This window comes from Rhinatrema bivittatum, unplaced genomic scaffold (assembly GCF_901001135.1).
Source record: "Rhinatrema bivittatum unplaced genomic scaffold, aRhiBiv1.1, whole genome shotgun sequence".
Lineage (NCBI taxonomy): Eukaryota > Metazoa > Chordata > Amphibia > Gymnophiona > Rhinatrematidae > Rhinatrema > Rhinatrema bivittatum.
Genome location: NW_021820400.1, coordinates 797,268 through 809,450, shown reverse-complemented (window position 1 = coordinate 809,450; position 12,183 = coordinate 797,268).

Here is a 12,183-nt window from a genome sequence, read left to right as displayed (position 1 = left end):
TCAGAGCCAGCTCAAGGCTTCCCCTGGAATTTCGTGCAGGTCTTAGTTTATTGTTTGTTCGAGGAGCTGTTGGTTTACTTCTCTTCTTCTCACTTAGCTTGTGCCGGAGCAACCTCAAAGCCTTAATGTGAAGTGGTGCTTGGTTCTGACGTTTACTCGCTGGGGACTCCGCCGATTCTCTCCTCCAGCTCCTGTGTTCAGCCTTTCACTCTTGGCTGATGGCTCTGCCGCTCTCATCCTGCACTTTAGTCTCATCACCGCTGGCTGCTAGCGCTCAGGACGCCAGCTCCTGTTGCCATCAGGGGTGACACGACCCAAGGTTTGCAACAATGAAGGACATCGCTTCTAGAAAGAAATCTCCGGTGAACGATGCATTTTCAGGTTTCCCCAGTGACGCCTCCCTTCTATATCTTTAATGTATAGGCCTGCCCCCTTCTGCAAGTTCAGTGGTGACGTGACCAGATCTTCTACTTGTTGGAATCACATTCCAGGAGCTGGAGAGAGCTCCTCACCTCCTCCTCATCCTTCCTCAGGGAGGGGCAGGAGGGGGTAGCAATGATGTGCCAGGGTTCAAAGCCTCCGCAGAGGATCTCACTCCTGTCCGGAAAACAGCCATGACAAAGACTGAGCCTCAGCCGGAAGAGGAGAGGATTCCCATGCCGGAGCGCTGTGAGAAACCTGGGATGCACCAGGCAGGAACCCTGACCAAGCCAAAGAAGCACCCAGCGAGCCACGGGGATGTGAGAGGGAGGGAGGGTGGGAGAGGATTTCATTTCTACGTGTTTGCTTTACACGTTCCTCCCTCTCACTATGAGGTCTGAATCTGGTTTCCTAATTCCTTCTTCATCTCATCGTGGTCCTTTCTGTGACATCCATAACATCTAAGAGCCAGAAAATGTGCAGAAGATGCTTGTGCCCATGAGATCCCTATAACTGGTGAATTGTTACTGACGCCTTGCAGGGAAGGAGCAGCAGGAGACTATGTCACGTCCGGCCCCAGGTACCTCTTTAATTCGGGGTTGCATGATTTACCTCATACATGCGACAGAGTGATTTAAGGCAAGGATAATCCACACTCGCAACTCGTTCTAAAATCTGCTTCGCTCAGTGATTCAGGTCTTCCATCAAAAAGCATTTAACATATCAGCAGCTGTGCTGCGTAAACAAACCCAGGGCTCGTCTAAAACAGCATTTACAGCCCTGATAGCCCAGCAATGGCATCTTCTCAGCAAGTCCCCGGCTTGCTCGGTGACTGTTTCACTTCCTGCCCTCGCTCGTCCCCGGTCAAGACAAAATTCATGGTGTAGGGTCCTGGGAACTTCTCCTGGTGACCCAAGATAACTCCGAAAACACACACCCACCCCTCCACCCCTATTCACTCACACTCTCTCTCTCTCACACACACACACACACTCTCCCTCTCACACACACACACCCCTCCACCCCCACTCTCTCTCACACACACACACACCTCCACCCTTACTCACTCACACTCTCTCTCTCTTACACACACACACACCTCCACCCCTACTCACTCACTCTCTCTCTCTTACACACACACACACCTCCACCCCTACTCACTCACACTCTCTCTCTTACACACACACCCCTCCACCCCTACTCACTCACACTCTCTCTCTTACACACACACATACCCTCCATCCCCTCACTCACACTCTCTCTCTCTCTTACACACACACACACCTCCACCCCTACTCACTCACACTCTCTCTCTTACACACACACACACCTCCACCCCTACTCACTCACACACACACACTCTCTCTTTCACACACACATACCCCTCCATCCCCTCACTCACACTCTCTCTCTCTCACACACACACACACATGCACACACCCCTCCACCCCTACTCTCTCACACTCTCTCTCTTACACACATACACACACATACTTCTTCCATATTTTCCAACTTGTTTCTCCACAACTCACTCTAGGGTTACCCACCCTCCTGATCCATTCAGAAAAATCCATTGCTGTCTCTTTCAGGGGTTGTTCCCCTTTAGAACACCCCAATCTTAGTTTTGTCACAATCTATTTTCCTCCTTATAGATCATGGATGGATCATGGAAAGCACAGATCATGGACTGAACTAGTGGGAATTATAAAATACAGACTAGGCAGCTGATGACCTGCCCTTAGTTTCATCTGCTGTCAGTATGTAACATGCACTGATTTGTTCTTATTTCGGATGCATTCTACTCAGTTGGGTACATCACCTGGTGCACCATACAGGGAAGTTAGTTGTCTGCTCTCTAACTCAACAGAGGCATTTCCATAGGGGTGTAAAATGGATCCAGCCTAAAAGAACTGAGTGAATCGTCAGACTTGCCGAGGCAGGTCCAGTTGTCAGAACCCTTGTATGAATAGGGGGGGATGAGGTTCTTTTAGGAATAAAAGCAAAGGGAATCTGGGCATATCTGGTGACTGCTGGGCCTTCCCTTACAAAATGGTATTTGGCTCTTGGATTTCTGCACCTCAAATGCATGATTTTGCTTTATTATTTTTGCATTACCCAAACCTTGACTCACTGCTCTAGCTTTTTGAAGTCTCCCCTCTGGCATGTCGGCTCTGTTGCAGGTTTTCATGTCGTCTCCCACCCAGCCCTTCTCCCATGTGCTTTATAACTTTGCTGAGGAGGACTCATTCTGCTCGCTTCCTGCTGGTCACCTCTCTGCTCTCTGCTACCTGTTTATCACTTTTCTTTCAGCTTTCTTAATTGTAGTTTTTGGCTAGCGCTCTTCTGCTCCTCCTTTGGGCTTCCAGCCTCTTCAGGGCTACGGGAAATGCTTCATATCCCCACTCCCAGCTCAGCCGAGCCCTCAGCCAGTGCTCCGGGACCCGGCTAACATGAGCCCTCGGTCTGGCCACTCGGTGTCGCCGCTGAGCGATGGCCCTGAGCCTTCACAGCATCCCCGGCAATAGGGAGCAGCAGAGGAGCCGGGGAGTGCAACCCATGCACTGTGTGCACTGCAGGAGGACACGACGTCCTCACCGTGAAACCATCTTCCCTATGATCCTGTCACCCAGGGGCTTCAGTGTCCTCTGCTGCTGCTGCTTCTGAGGTCCACTTTCTCCTTGTTCCCAGCCTCGTGCACCCTCTCCGGTTTCTAAGCTGCACAGAGCTGGGAGGGGTACGGCCAGCACCTGCTTTACTTCCTTCAGTACTCTGGGATCCACTTGTACCAGCACCGTGAAAGCTCAGCGCCTCCTCAGTAACTGGTAATGAGTTTAAGCTTTGCTCCCTCTCCCTCTCGTGTGAGTTCCAAGCAAATGAATCTGCTTTCCTCTCATCCTCCTCCTCACTAAGCCCATCCTCCCCGATATCCTCACTCTCCCTCTTGCACAGATATCTACAGAAAGCTTTCTCTCCTCCCCTGAATGAAGGCGTTAATGTGCCTCTCCTGTCCCATTCCCCTTCCTGCCTCCCTTGGATTCTGCACTTCCTGAATGTTATTCCGCCTGCTCTCACGTGCTCTCCTGCTCCTTCTCTGATCCATCGTGGTCTCCTCATCCCTCTTCCTTTGCTAACATGCCTGACACAATGATTGGGTGCCATTTGAATGCTCCTTTTTATTACTTAAGAACATAAGAACCTCTTTGCTAGGCCAGACTCAGGGTCCATCAAACCCAGCATCCTGTTTCCAACAGCGGCCAAACCACATCACAAGAACCTGGCAGGATCCCACACTACTAATGCCCAGGGATAAGTCTATTTGGTTAGTAATAGCTTGGGAACTTTTTCTCCAGGAACTTGTCCAAATCTTTTTTAAACCCAGTTATGCTAACTGCTTTAATCACATCCTCCGGCAATAAATTCCAGAGCTTCATTGTTCATTGGGCGGAAAATAATTTTCTCTGATTTGTTTTCAATGTTTTAGTTTCTTTATGAACTGTCTCCTAGTCTTTCTGAGCCAATATTCAACAATCCAGAAAACAGCTAAGCTATCCAGCTAAAGTTAGATTGATAAGTTATGTGGAATAGTCAATGGTATATATGGCTCACTATCCATGGTTAGAGTTATCTGGCTAAAGTTAGATTGATAAGTTATCTGGAATAGTCAGTGATATATATGGCTCTCTATCCATGGTTAGAGTTATCTGGCTAAAGTTAGAGTGATAAGTTATGTGGAATAGTCAATGGTATATAAGGCTCACTATCCATGGTTAGAGTTACCTGGCTAAAGTTAGATTGATAAATTATCTGGAATAGTCAGTGATATATATGGCTCACTATCCATGGTTAGAGTTATCTGGCTAAAGTTAGATTGATAAGTTATGTGGAATAGTCAATGGTATATATGGCTCACTATCCATGGTTAGAGTTATCTGGCTAAAGTTAGATTGATAAGTTATGTGGAATAGTCAATGGTATATATGGCTCACTATCCATGGTTAGAGTTACCTGGCTAAAGTTAGATTGATAAGTTATGTGGAATAGTCAATGGTATATATGGCTCACTATCCATGGTTAGAGTTATCTGGCTAAAGTTAGATTGATAAGTTATGTGGAATAGTCAGTGATATATATGGCTCACTATCCATGGTTAGAGTTATCTGGCTAAAGTTAGATTGATAAGTTATCTGGAATAGTCAGTGATATATATGGCTCACTATCCATGGTTAGAGTTATCTGGCTAAAGTTAGATTGATAAGTTATCTGGAATAGTCAGTGATATATATGGCTCACTATCCATGGTTAGAGTTATCTGGCTAAAGTTAGATTGATAAGTTATGTGGAATAGTCAATGGTATATAAGGCTCACTATCCATGGTTAGAGTTACCTGGCTAAAGTTAGATTGATAAATTATCTGGAATAGTCAGTGATATATATGGCTCACTATCCATGGTTAGAGTTATCTGGCTAAAGTTAGATTGATAAGTTATGTGGAATAGTCAATGGTATATATGGCTCACTATCCATGGTTAGAGTTATCCGGCTAAAGTTAGATTGATAAGTTATGTGGAATAGTCAATGGTATATATGGCTCACTATCCATGGTTAGAGTTATCCGGCTAAAGTTAGATTGATAAGTTATCTGGAATAGTCAGTGATATATATGGCTCACTATCCATGGTTAGAGTTATCTGGCTAAAGTTAGATTGATAAGTTATGTGGAATAGTCAATGGTATATATGGCTCACTATCCATGGTTAGAGTTAGCTGGCTAAAGTTAGATTGATAAGTTATGTGGAATAGTCAATGGTATATATGGCTCACTATCCATGGTTAGAGTTATCTGGCTAAAGTTAGATTGATAAGTTATCTGGAATAGTCAGTGATATATATGGCTCACTATCCATGGTTAGAGTTATCTGGCTAAAGTTAGATTGATAAGTTATGTGGAATAGTCAATGGTATATATGGCTCACTATCCATGGTTAGAGTTATCTGGCTAAAGTTAGATTGATAAGTTATCTGGAATAGTCAGTGATATATATGGCTCTCTATCCATGGTTAGAGTTATCTGGCTAAAGTTAGATTGATAAGTTATGTGGAATAGTCAATGGTATATATGGCTCACTATCCATGGTTAGAGTTATCTGGCTAAAGTTAGATTGATAAGTTATCTAGAATAGTCAGTGATATATATGGCTCTCTATCCATGGTTAGAGTTATCTGGCTAAAGTTAGATTGATAAGTTATGTGGAATAGTCAATGGTATATATGGCTCACTATCTATGGTTAAAGGTATCTGGTAACCATGCTGGATAACTTTAAACCTAACTGTATATATTTTTTAATATCATTGGTTAGATATAAAGCTGTCCAGATAACCTTACCCTTAACTTGTTATATTCAAACGCATATATGGGCCGATACAGTAAAAAACACGGGAGAGTAGGCGAGCGCCCCCTCTCCTGTGCGCGAAATAGAGTAAACAAATTTATTTAAATTAGGCCTGGCGGTAAAAAGAGGCACTAGGGACACTAGCGCGTCCCTAGCGCCTCTTTTTGGACAGGAGCGGCGGCTGTCAGCGGGTTTGACAGCCGATGCTCAATTTTGCCGGCGTCGGTTCTCGAGCCCGCTCACAGCCACGGGTTAGGAAAACAGACGCCCGGCAAAACTGAGTGTCCGGTTTTCAACCCACGAGCCGCGGGCCTATTTACTGAATCGCACGGGAATAACTAATAGCGCCCGCAACATGCATTTGCATGTTGCGGGCGTTATTAGGTTTGGGGGGGGGGGGTTGAACACGCGTCCAAAACGCGTCCAAAACGCGCGTCCAAATGCCGGGTAACAGTGTGCTCTTACCTGATCTATTAGTACCTGCCTCCCTCCTCTTACCTCAGCCTATTAGTACCTGCCTCCCTCCTCTTACCTGATCTATTAGTACCTGCCTCCCTCCTCTTACCTGATCTATTAGTACCTGCCTCCCTCCTCTTACCTCAGCCTATTAGTACCTGCCTCCCTCCTCTTACCTGACCTATTAGTATCTGCCTCCCTCCTCTTACCTGATCTATTAGTACCTGCCTCCCTCCTCTTACCTGATCTATTAGTACCTGCCTCCCTCCTCTTACCTCAGCCTATTAGTACCTGCCTCCCTCCTCTTACCTGATCTATTAGTACCTGCCTCCCTCCTCTTACCTGATCTATTAGTACCTGCCTCCCTCCCCTTACCTGATCTATTAGTACCTGCCTCCCTCCTCTTACCTGATCTATTAGTACCTGCCTCCCTCCCCTTACCTGATCTATTAGTACCTGCCTCCCTCCTCTTACCTGATCTATTAGTACCTGCCTTCCTCCTCTTACCTGATCTATTAGTACCTGCCTCCCTCCTCTTACCTGATCAATTAGTACCTGCCTCCCTCCTCTTACCTGATCTATTAGTACCTGCCTCCCTCCTCTTACCTCAGCCTATTAGTACCTGCCTTCCTCCTCTTACCTGATCTATTAGTACCTGCCTCCCTCCTCTTACCTGATCTATTAGTACCTGCCTCCCTCCTCTTAACTCAGCCTATTAGTACCTGCCTTCCTCCTCTTACCTGATCTATTAGTACCTGCCTCCCTCCTCTTACCTGATCTATTAGTACCTGCCTCCCTCCTCTTACCTCAGCCTATTAGTACCTGCCTTCCTCCTCTTACCTGACCTATTAGTACCTGCCTCCCTCCTCTTACCTGATCTATTAGTACCTGCCTCCCTCCTCTTACCTCAGCCTATTAGTACCTGCCTTCCTCCTCTTACCTGATCTATTAGTACCTGCCTCCCTCCTCTTACCTGATCTATTAGTACCTGCCTCCCTCCTCTTACCTCAGCCTATTAGTACCTGCCTCCCTCCTCTTACCTGAGCCTATTAGTACCTGCCTCCCTCCTCTTACCTGATCTATTAGTACCTGCCTCCCTCCTCTTACCTGACCCTATTAGTACCTGCCTCCCTCCTCTTACCTGATCTATTAGTACCTGCCTCCCTCCTCTTACCTGACCTATTAGTACCTGCCTCCCTCCTCTTACCTGATCTATTAGTACCTGCCTCCCTCCCCTTACCTGATCTATTAGTACCTGCCTCCCTCCTCTTACCTGACCTATTAGTACCTGCCTCCCTCCTCTTACCTGATCTATTAGTACCTGCCTCCCTCCTCTTACCTGACCTATTAGTACCTGCCTCCCTCCTCTTACCTGACCCTATTAGTACCTGCCTCCCTCCCCTTACCTGACCCTATTAGTACCTGCCTGCCTCCTCTTACCTGAGCCTATTAGTACCTGCCTCCCTCCTCTTACCTGACCTATTAGTACCTGCCTCCCTCCTCTTACCTGATCTATTAGTACCTGCCTCCCTCCTCTTACCTGACCTATTACTACCTGCCTTCCTCCTCTTAACTGATCTATTAGTACCTGCCTCCCTCCTCTTACCTGATCTATTAGTACCTGCCTCCCTCCTCTTACCTGATCCATTAGTACCTGCCTCCCTCCTCTTACCTGACCTATTAGTACCTGCCTCCCTCCTCTTACCTGATCTATTAGTACCTGCCTCCCTCCTCTTACCTGATCCATTAGTACCTGCCTCCCTCCTCTTACCTGATCTATTAGTACCTGCCTGCCTCCTCTTACCTGATCCATTAGTACCTGCCTCCCTCCTCTTACCTGACCTATTAGTACCTGCCTCCCTCCTCTTACCTGACCCTATTAGTACCTGCCTCCCTCGTCTTACCTGATCTATTAGTACCTGCCTCCCTCCTCTTACCTGATCTATTAGTACCTGCCTCCCTCCTCTTACCTGATCCATTAGTACCTGCCTCCCTCCTCTTACCTGACCCTATTAGTACCTGCCTCCCTCCTCTTACCTGATCCATTAGTACCTGCCTCCCTCCTCTTACCTGACCCTATTAGTACCTGCCTCCCTCCTCTTACCTGATCTATTAGTACCTGCCTCCCTCCTCTTACCTGATCTATTAGTACCTGCCTGCCTCCTCTTACCTGATCCATTAGTACCTGCCTCCCTCCTCTTACCTGATCCATTAGTACCCTCCTCCCTCCTCTTACCTGATCTATTAGTACCTGCCTCCCTCCTCTTACCTGACCCTATTAGTACCTGCCTCCCTCGTCTTACCTGAGCCTATTAGTACCTGCCTCCCTCCCCTTACCTGATCTATTAGTACCTGCCTCCCTCGTCTTACCTGACCTATTAGTACCTGCCTCCCTCCTCTTACCTGATCTATTAGTACCTGCCTCCCTCCTCTTACCTGACCTATTAGTACCTGCCTCCCTTCTCTTACCTGACCTATTAATACCTGCCTCCCTCCTCTTACCTGATCTATTAGTACCCTCCTCCCTCCTCTTACCTGATCTATTAGTACCTGCCTCCCTCCTCTTACCTGATCTATTAGTACCCTCCTCCCTCCTCTTACCTGACCTATTAGTACCTGCCTCCCTCCTCTTACCTGATCTATCAGTACCTGCCTCCCTCCTCTTACCTGATCTATTAGTACCTGCCTCCCTCCTCTTACCTGACCTATCAGTACCTGCCTCCCTCCTCTTACCTGATCTATTAGTACCTGCCTCCCTCCTCTTACCTGACCTATCAGTACCTGCCTCCCTCCTCTTACGTGAGCCAGTCCAGGCCTGCAGGCTCCCTCTCAGCCCCCTCCACCTCCATACAGGTGAGAATAAAAGTGCCGGAGCTCCCCTACCCTCCCCCTGACTGCTCCTGGGGCAAGCCACATTCTTCATAATTGACCTGTACCCCCCTCACCCCTCACCCCCATTCAGTACAGCTTAGGCCTGGCTTAGGCCTCTGCCATTACTGGGGTGGAGACAGCAGGAGAGGGTGGGGGGGGGGGGGGGGAGCCTGCACCCGATCTTTCATTTTTATCTTTTATGGACATGGAGGGGGTCTGAGAGGGAGCCTGCAGGCTGGATCTGGCATGGTTGGGAGGGGGGCAGTCATTCAGTGGTAATTCACACATTCCCGGATAACCTTGCACCTGCTTTCAGGCACACTTTGAGTTTTCCAAATTCGTCCCCTTTCTTATTAGGCTAAATCTTGGCTGGATATGCAAGGTGAATGTTTAAAAGTTTCCATTTATACGGATTGCCAAATGGCTTTGAATCCTGACATCTGATTCACGTTTAGCTGTTCCACTCCTCTCATTATTTTATAAACCTCTATCACATCTTCCACATCTGTCTCTTCTCCAAGCTGGAGGGGCCTAAGCTCTTTATCATCCCTTTTATCATTTTAGTCACCTTTTCCAGTTCTGCCATATCATAAAATCATAGGAATGACGGTAGGAGAAGACCAAACGGTCCATCCAGTCTGCCCAGCCACCCGCCGCGCGTACAGGTCACCCCCATGCTTATCAGTTTCCCAGACCTTAAAGGTCAGGGCCCTTGTTGATTGCTGTCTGACTCCAATTCCCCGTTACCTCTTGCCGTAGAAGCAGAGGGCAATGTTGGCGCCGCATCAAAAGCATCAATGCTATTGGTTAGGGGCAGTAACTGCCGTATCAGCAAGTTACCCCCATGCTTATTTGTTTTCCCAGGCTGTACAATTCAGTGTCCTTGTTGCTTGCTGCTGAATCTAATTCCCCCTTTTCCTCCTGCCACTGAAGCAGAAAGCAATGATAGAGCTGCATCAGCAGTATGAAGGCTTTATTGGTTAAGAGTAATAACTTCCACACCAGCAGGTTACCCCCATGCACTCTTTTCTTCATTCACGTCCTCTAGCCTTTTCTGTGATGTGAAGACCAGGAGGTCCATGTTCAGCCTCTGTGTGGCTCGGCCGGGACATTTTCTGCTTTATTCTCCATTCCTTTCCTAATAATTCCTAACCTTCTGTTTGCTTTTTGGACCACCGCCGTACACCGAGCCGAGGATGTTAATATATTATCCATGATAATGCCAGTCCTCTTCCTGGCTGGTAATTCCTAGTGTGGAACCTAACGTCGTGTAACTACAACGTGGGTTACTTTCCCACATGTGCATCACTTTGCTCTTGTCTACATTAAATGTCATCTGGTATTTGGATGCCCAGTCTCCCAGTTAAAATGTACACACACACAGTTTAAACCTGGAAAAGGGGGGATGAGTTTATTCCATTTGATGTCATTAAGGTGAATCCTCAGCACTGTTTTTTTTTTTTCCTCTAAAATAAAAATAACTTCCATGCTCATTCATCCTCCTGAACCTGCGGCCGTGGCTTCTCCTGGCTTGCAAATCCGTCTTTTGTACCGGCGGAACGCCATGCCTGGGAAAGGAGGAAGATCCAGCCGCCAGAATCTCAGGAGAGGAGCGTGGGGGGCAGAGGAGCGGCACCTTCTCCTCCCTGACATGCTCTGTGTGCTGAAAGCATAAAATCCCAACGCCAGGATCCGGCATTGCAACTCCAACTTCTGCCCATAGTCCAACATTAGTGCTGGAAACCAGACTCCTTCTGGGGCTAGGAGTTAAGTTTGCAGCCCTATGAAAACCAGAGGTAAGCCAGCGCGCCTCTCTGCATTGGCAGATTTATGTGCGAGGGGGCTAAGCAAAGTGCACAGTTTTATGTGCACAATTTTCCTGTGCAAACGTGCTTGCCACTGTGGGCTAAAGTGCGCTCTGCTGAGCAGCCTGGGAATATGGAGCAGAGAGGTGATAGGGAGAGATGAATGTGGATGGGAGATGTGAGGGCTGAGCTATAAGTTGGAACAGGGTGTGCAGACTTCTAGGAGACTGAGCATTTGAACTGAGCGCACAGCTGGATTGCGGCTTGCTGCCAACACCTGGATCTTTCACCAGTGTTTGGGGAGTCCATCTTGGCCCTCCTGCTGCTTGTAATGTGAGCCCATGCATGTGCCAGTCTGTCGGGGGCATCACATTGCATGAAACCCCACAGCCCTGCAGCTGCCGCCATCACCCTCCTTTGTCATCGGTCGCCAGCTGGCAAAGAGCTGCTCTACATTTAGGGATCTTCGTTTTCAATTTTTATTTTATGCTCCCTGGGGATTTCAATGTCATAACAAAAAAAAAAATCAGTGGAAAAATGACTTTTCTATTTCTGTATTTATTGTATTTAACACACTTATAATCTGCACAATCCTACAATATCTTTTTTTGTTGAAAGCAGATAACAAACAGGAGAAGAATCCGTGGAAAAGTCATTTCTGCATTGATTTTTTTGTAAGAGCACTGAAATTCCCATGAAAAATAAAATAGGAACCTTCATGTTCGGTTTTTAATCTACTTTGTAGATTTTGGGCAAAGCAATGAAAGGAGAGGAATTGGTTAAGAGAAGAGAAAGCACATCTGTTTGTCTTGCATCTGTAAGCAGTCGCTTGCATTGACAGAGCTCTTACGCTGGTAGTATGGAAGCAGTGCTGTACTGGAAACCACCCTGTGCCCTAACGCCGCAATCCCTGCTTCCTCCGCCCTGTAAGCTTGCTGTCAGCGCTATGACCCTGATATTAAAAGTCACACTGCTGGGCTTCACAGTTTTATGTGCTGCTTGTATGGAGACTGCATTGTGCCTGTGGAATGTCCCATCTTCCCTTGCACCATAACAAAATGGTGCCTCCCATAGGGCACCTCTCTGTTGTAGGGTCCGTGCTGTCTTATATGTGCCAGTCTGTACTCCTATGCGCTATATACAGATATACATGAAGATTAATTTTGTCTAAATGTATACTTATCTGAGTGTGTATATATATGCTGAGATGTGATTCTTGTCTATATCCATGATTGACAA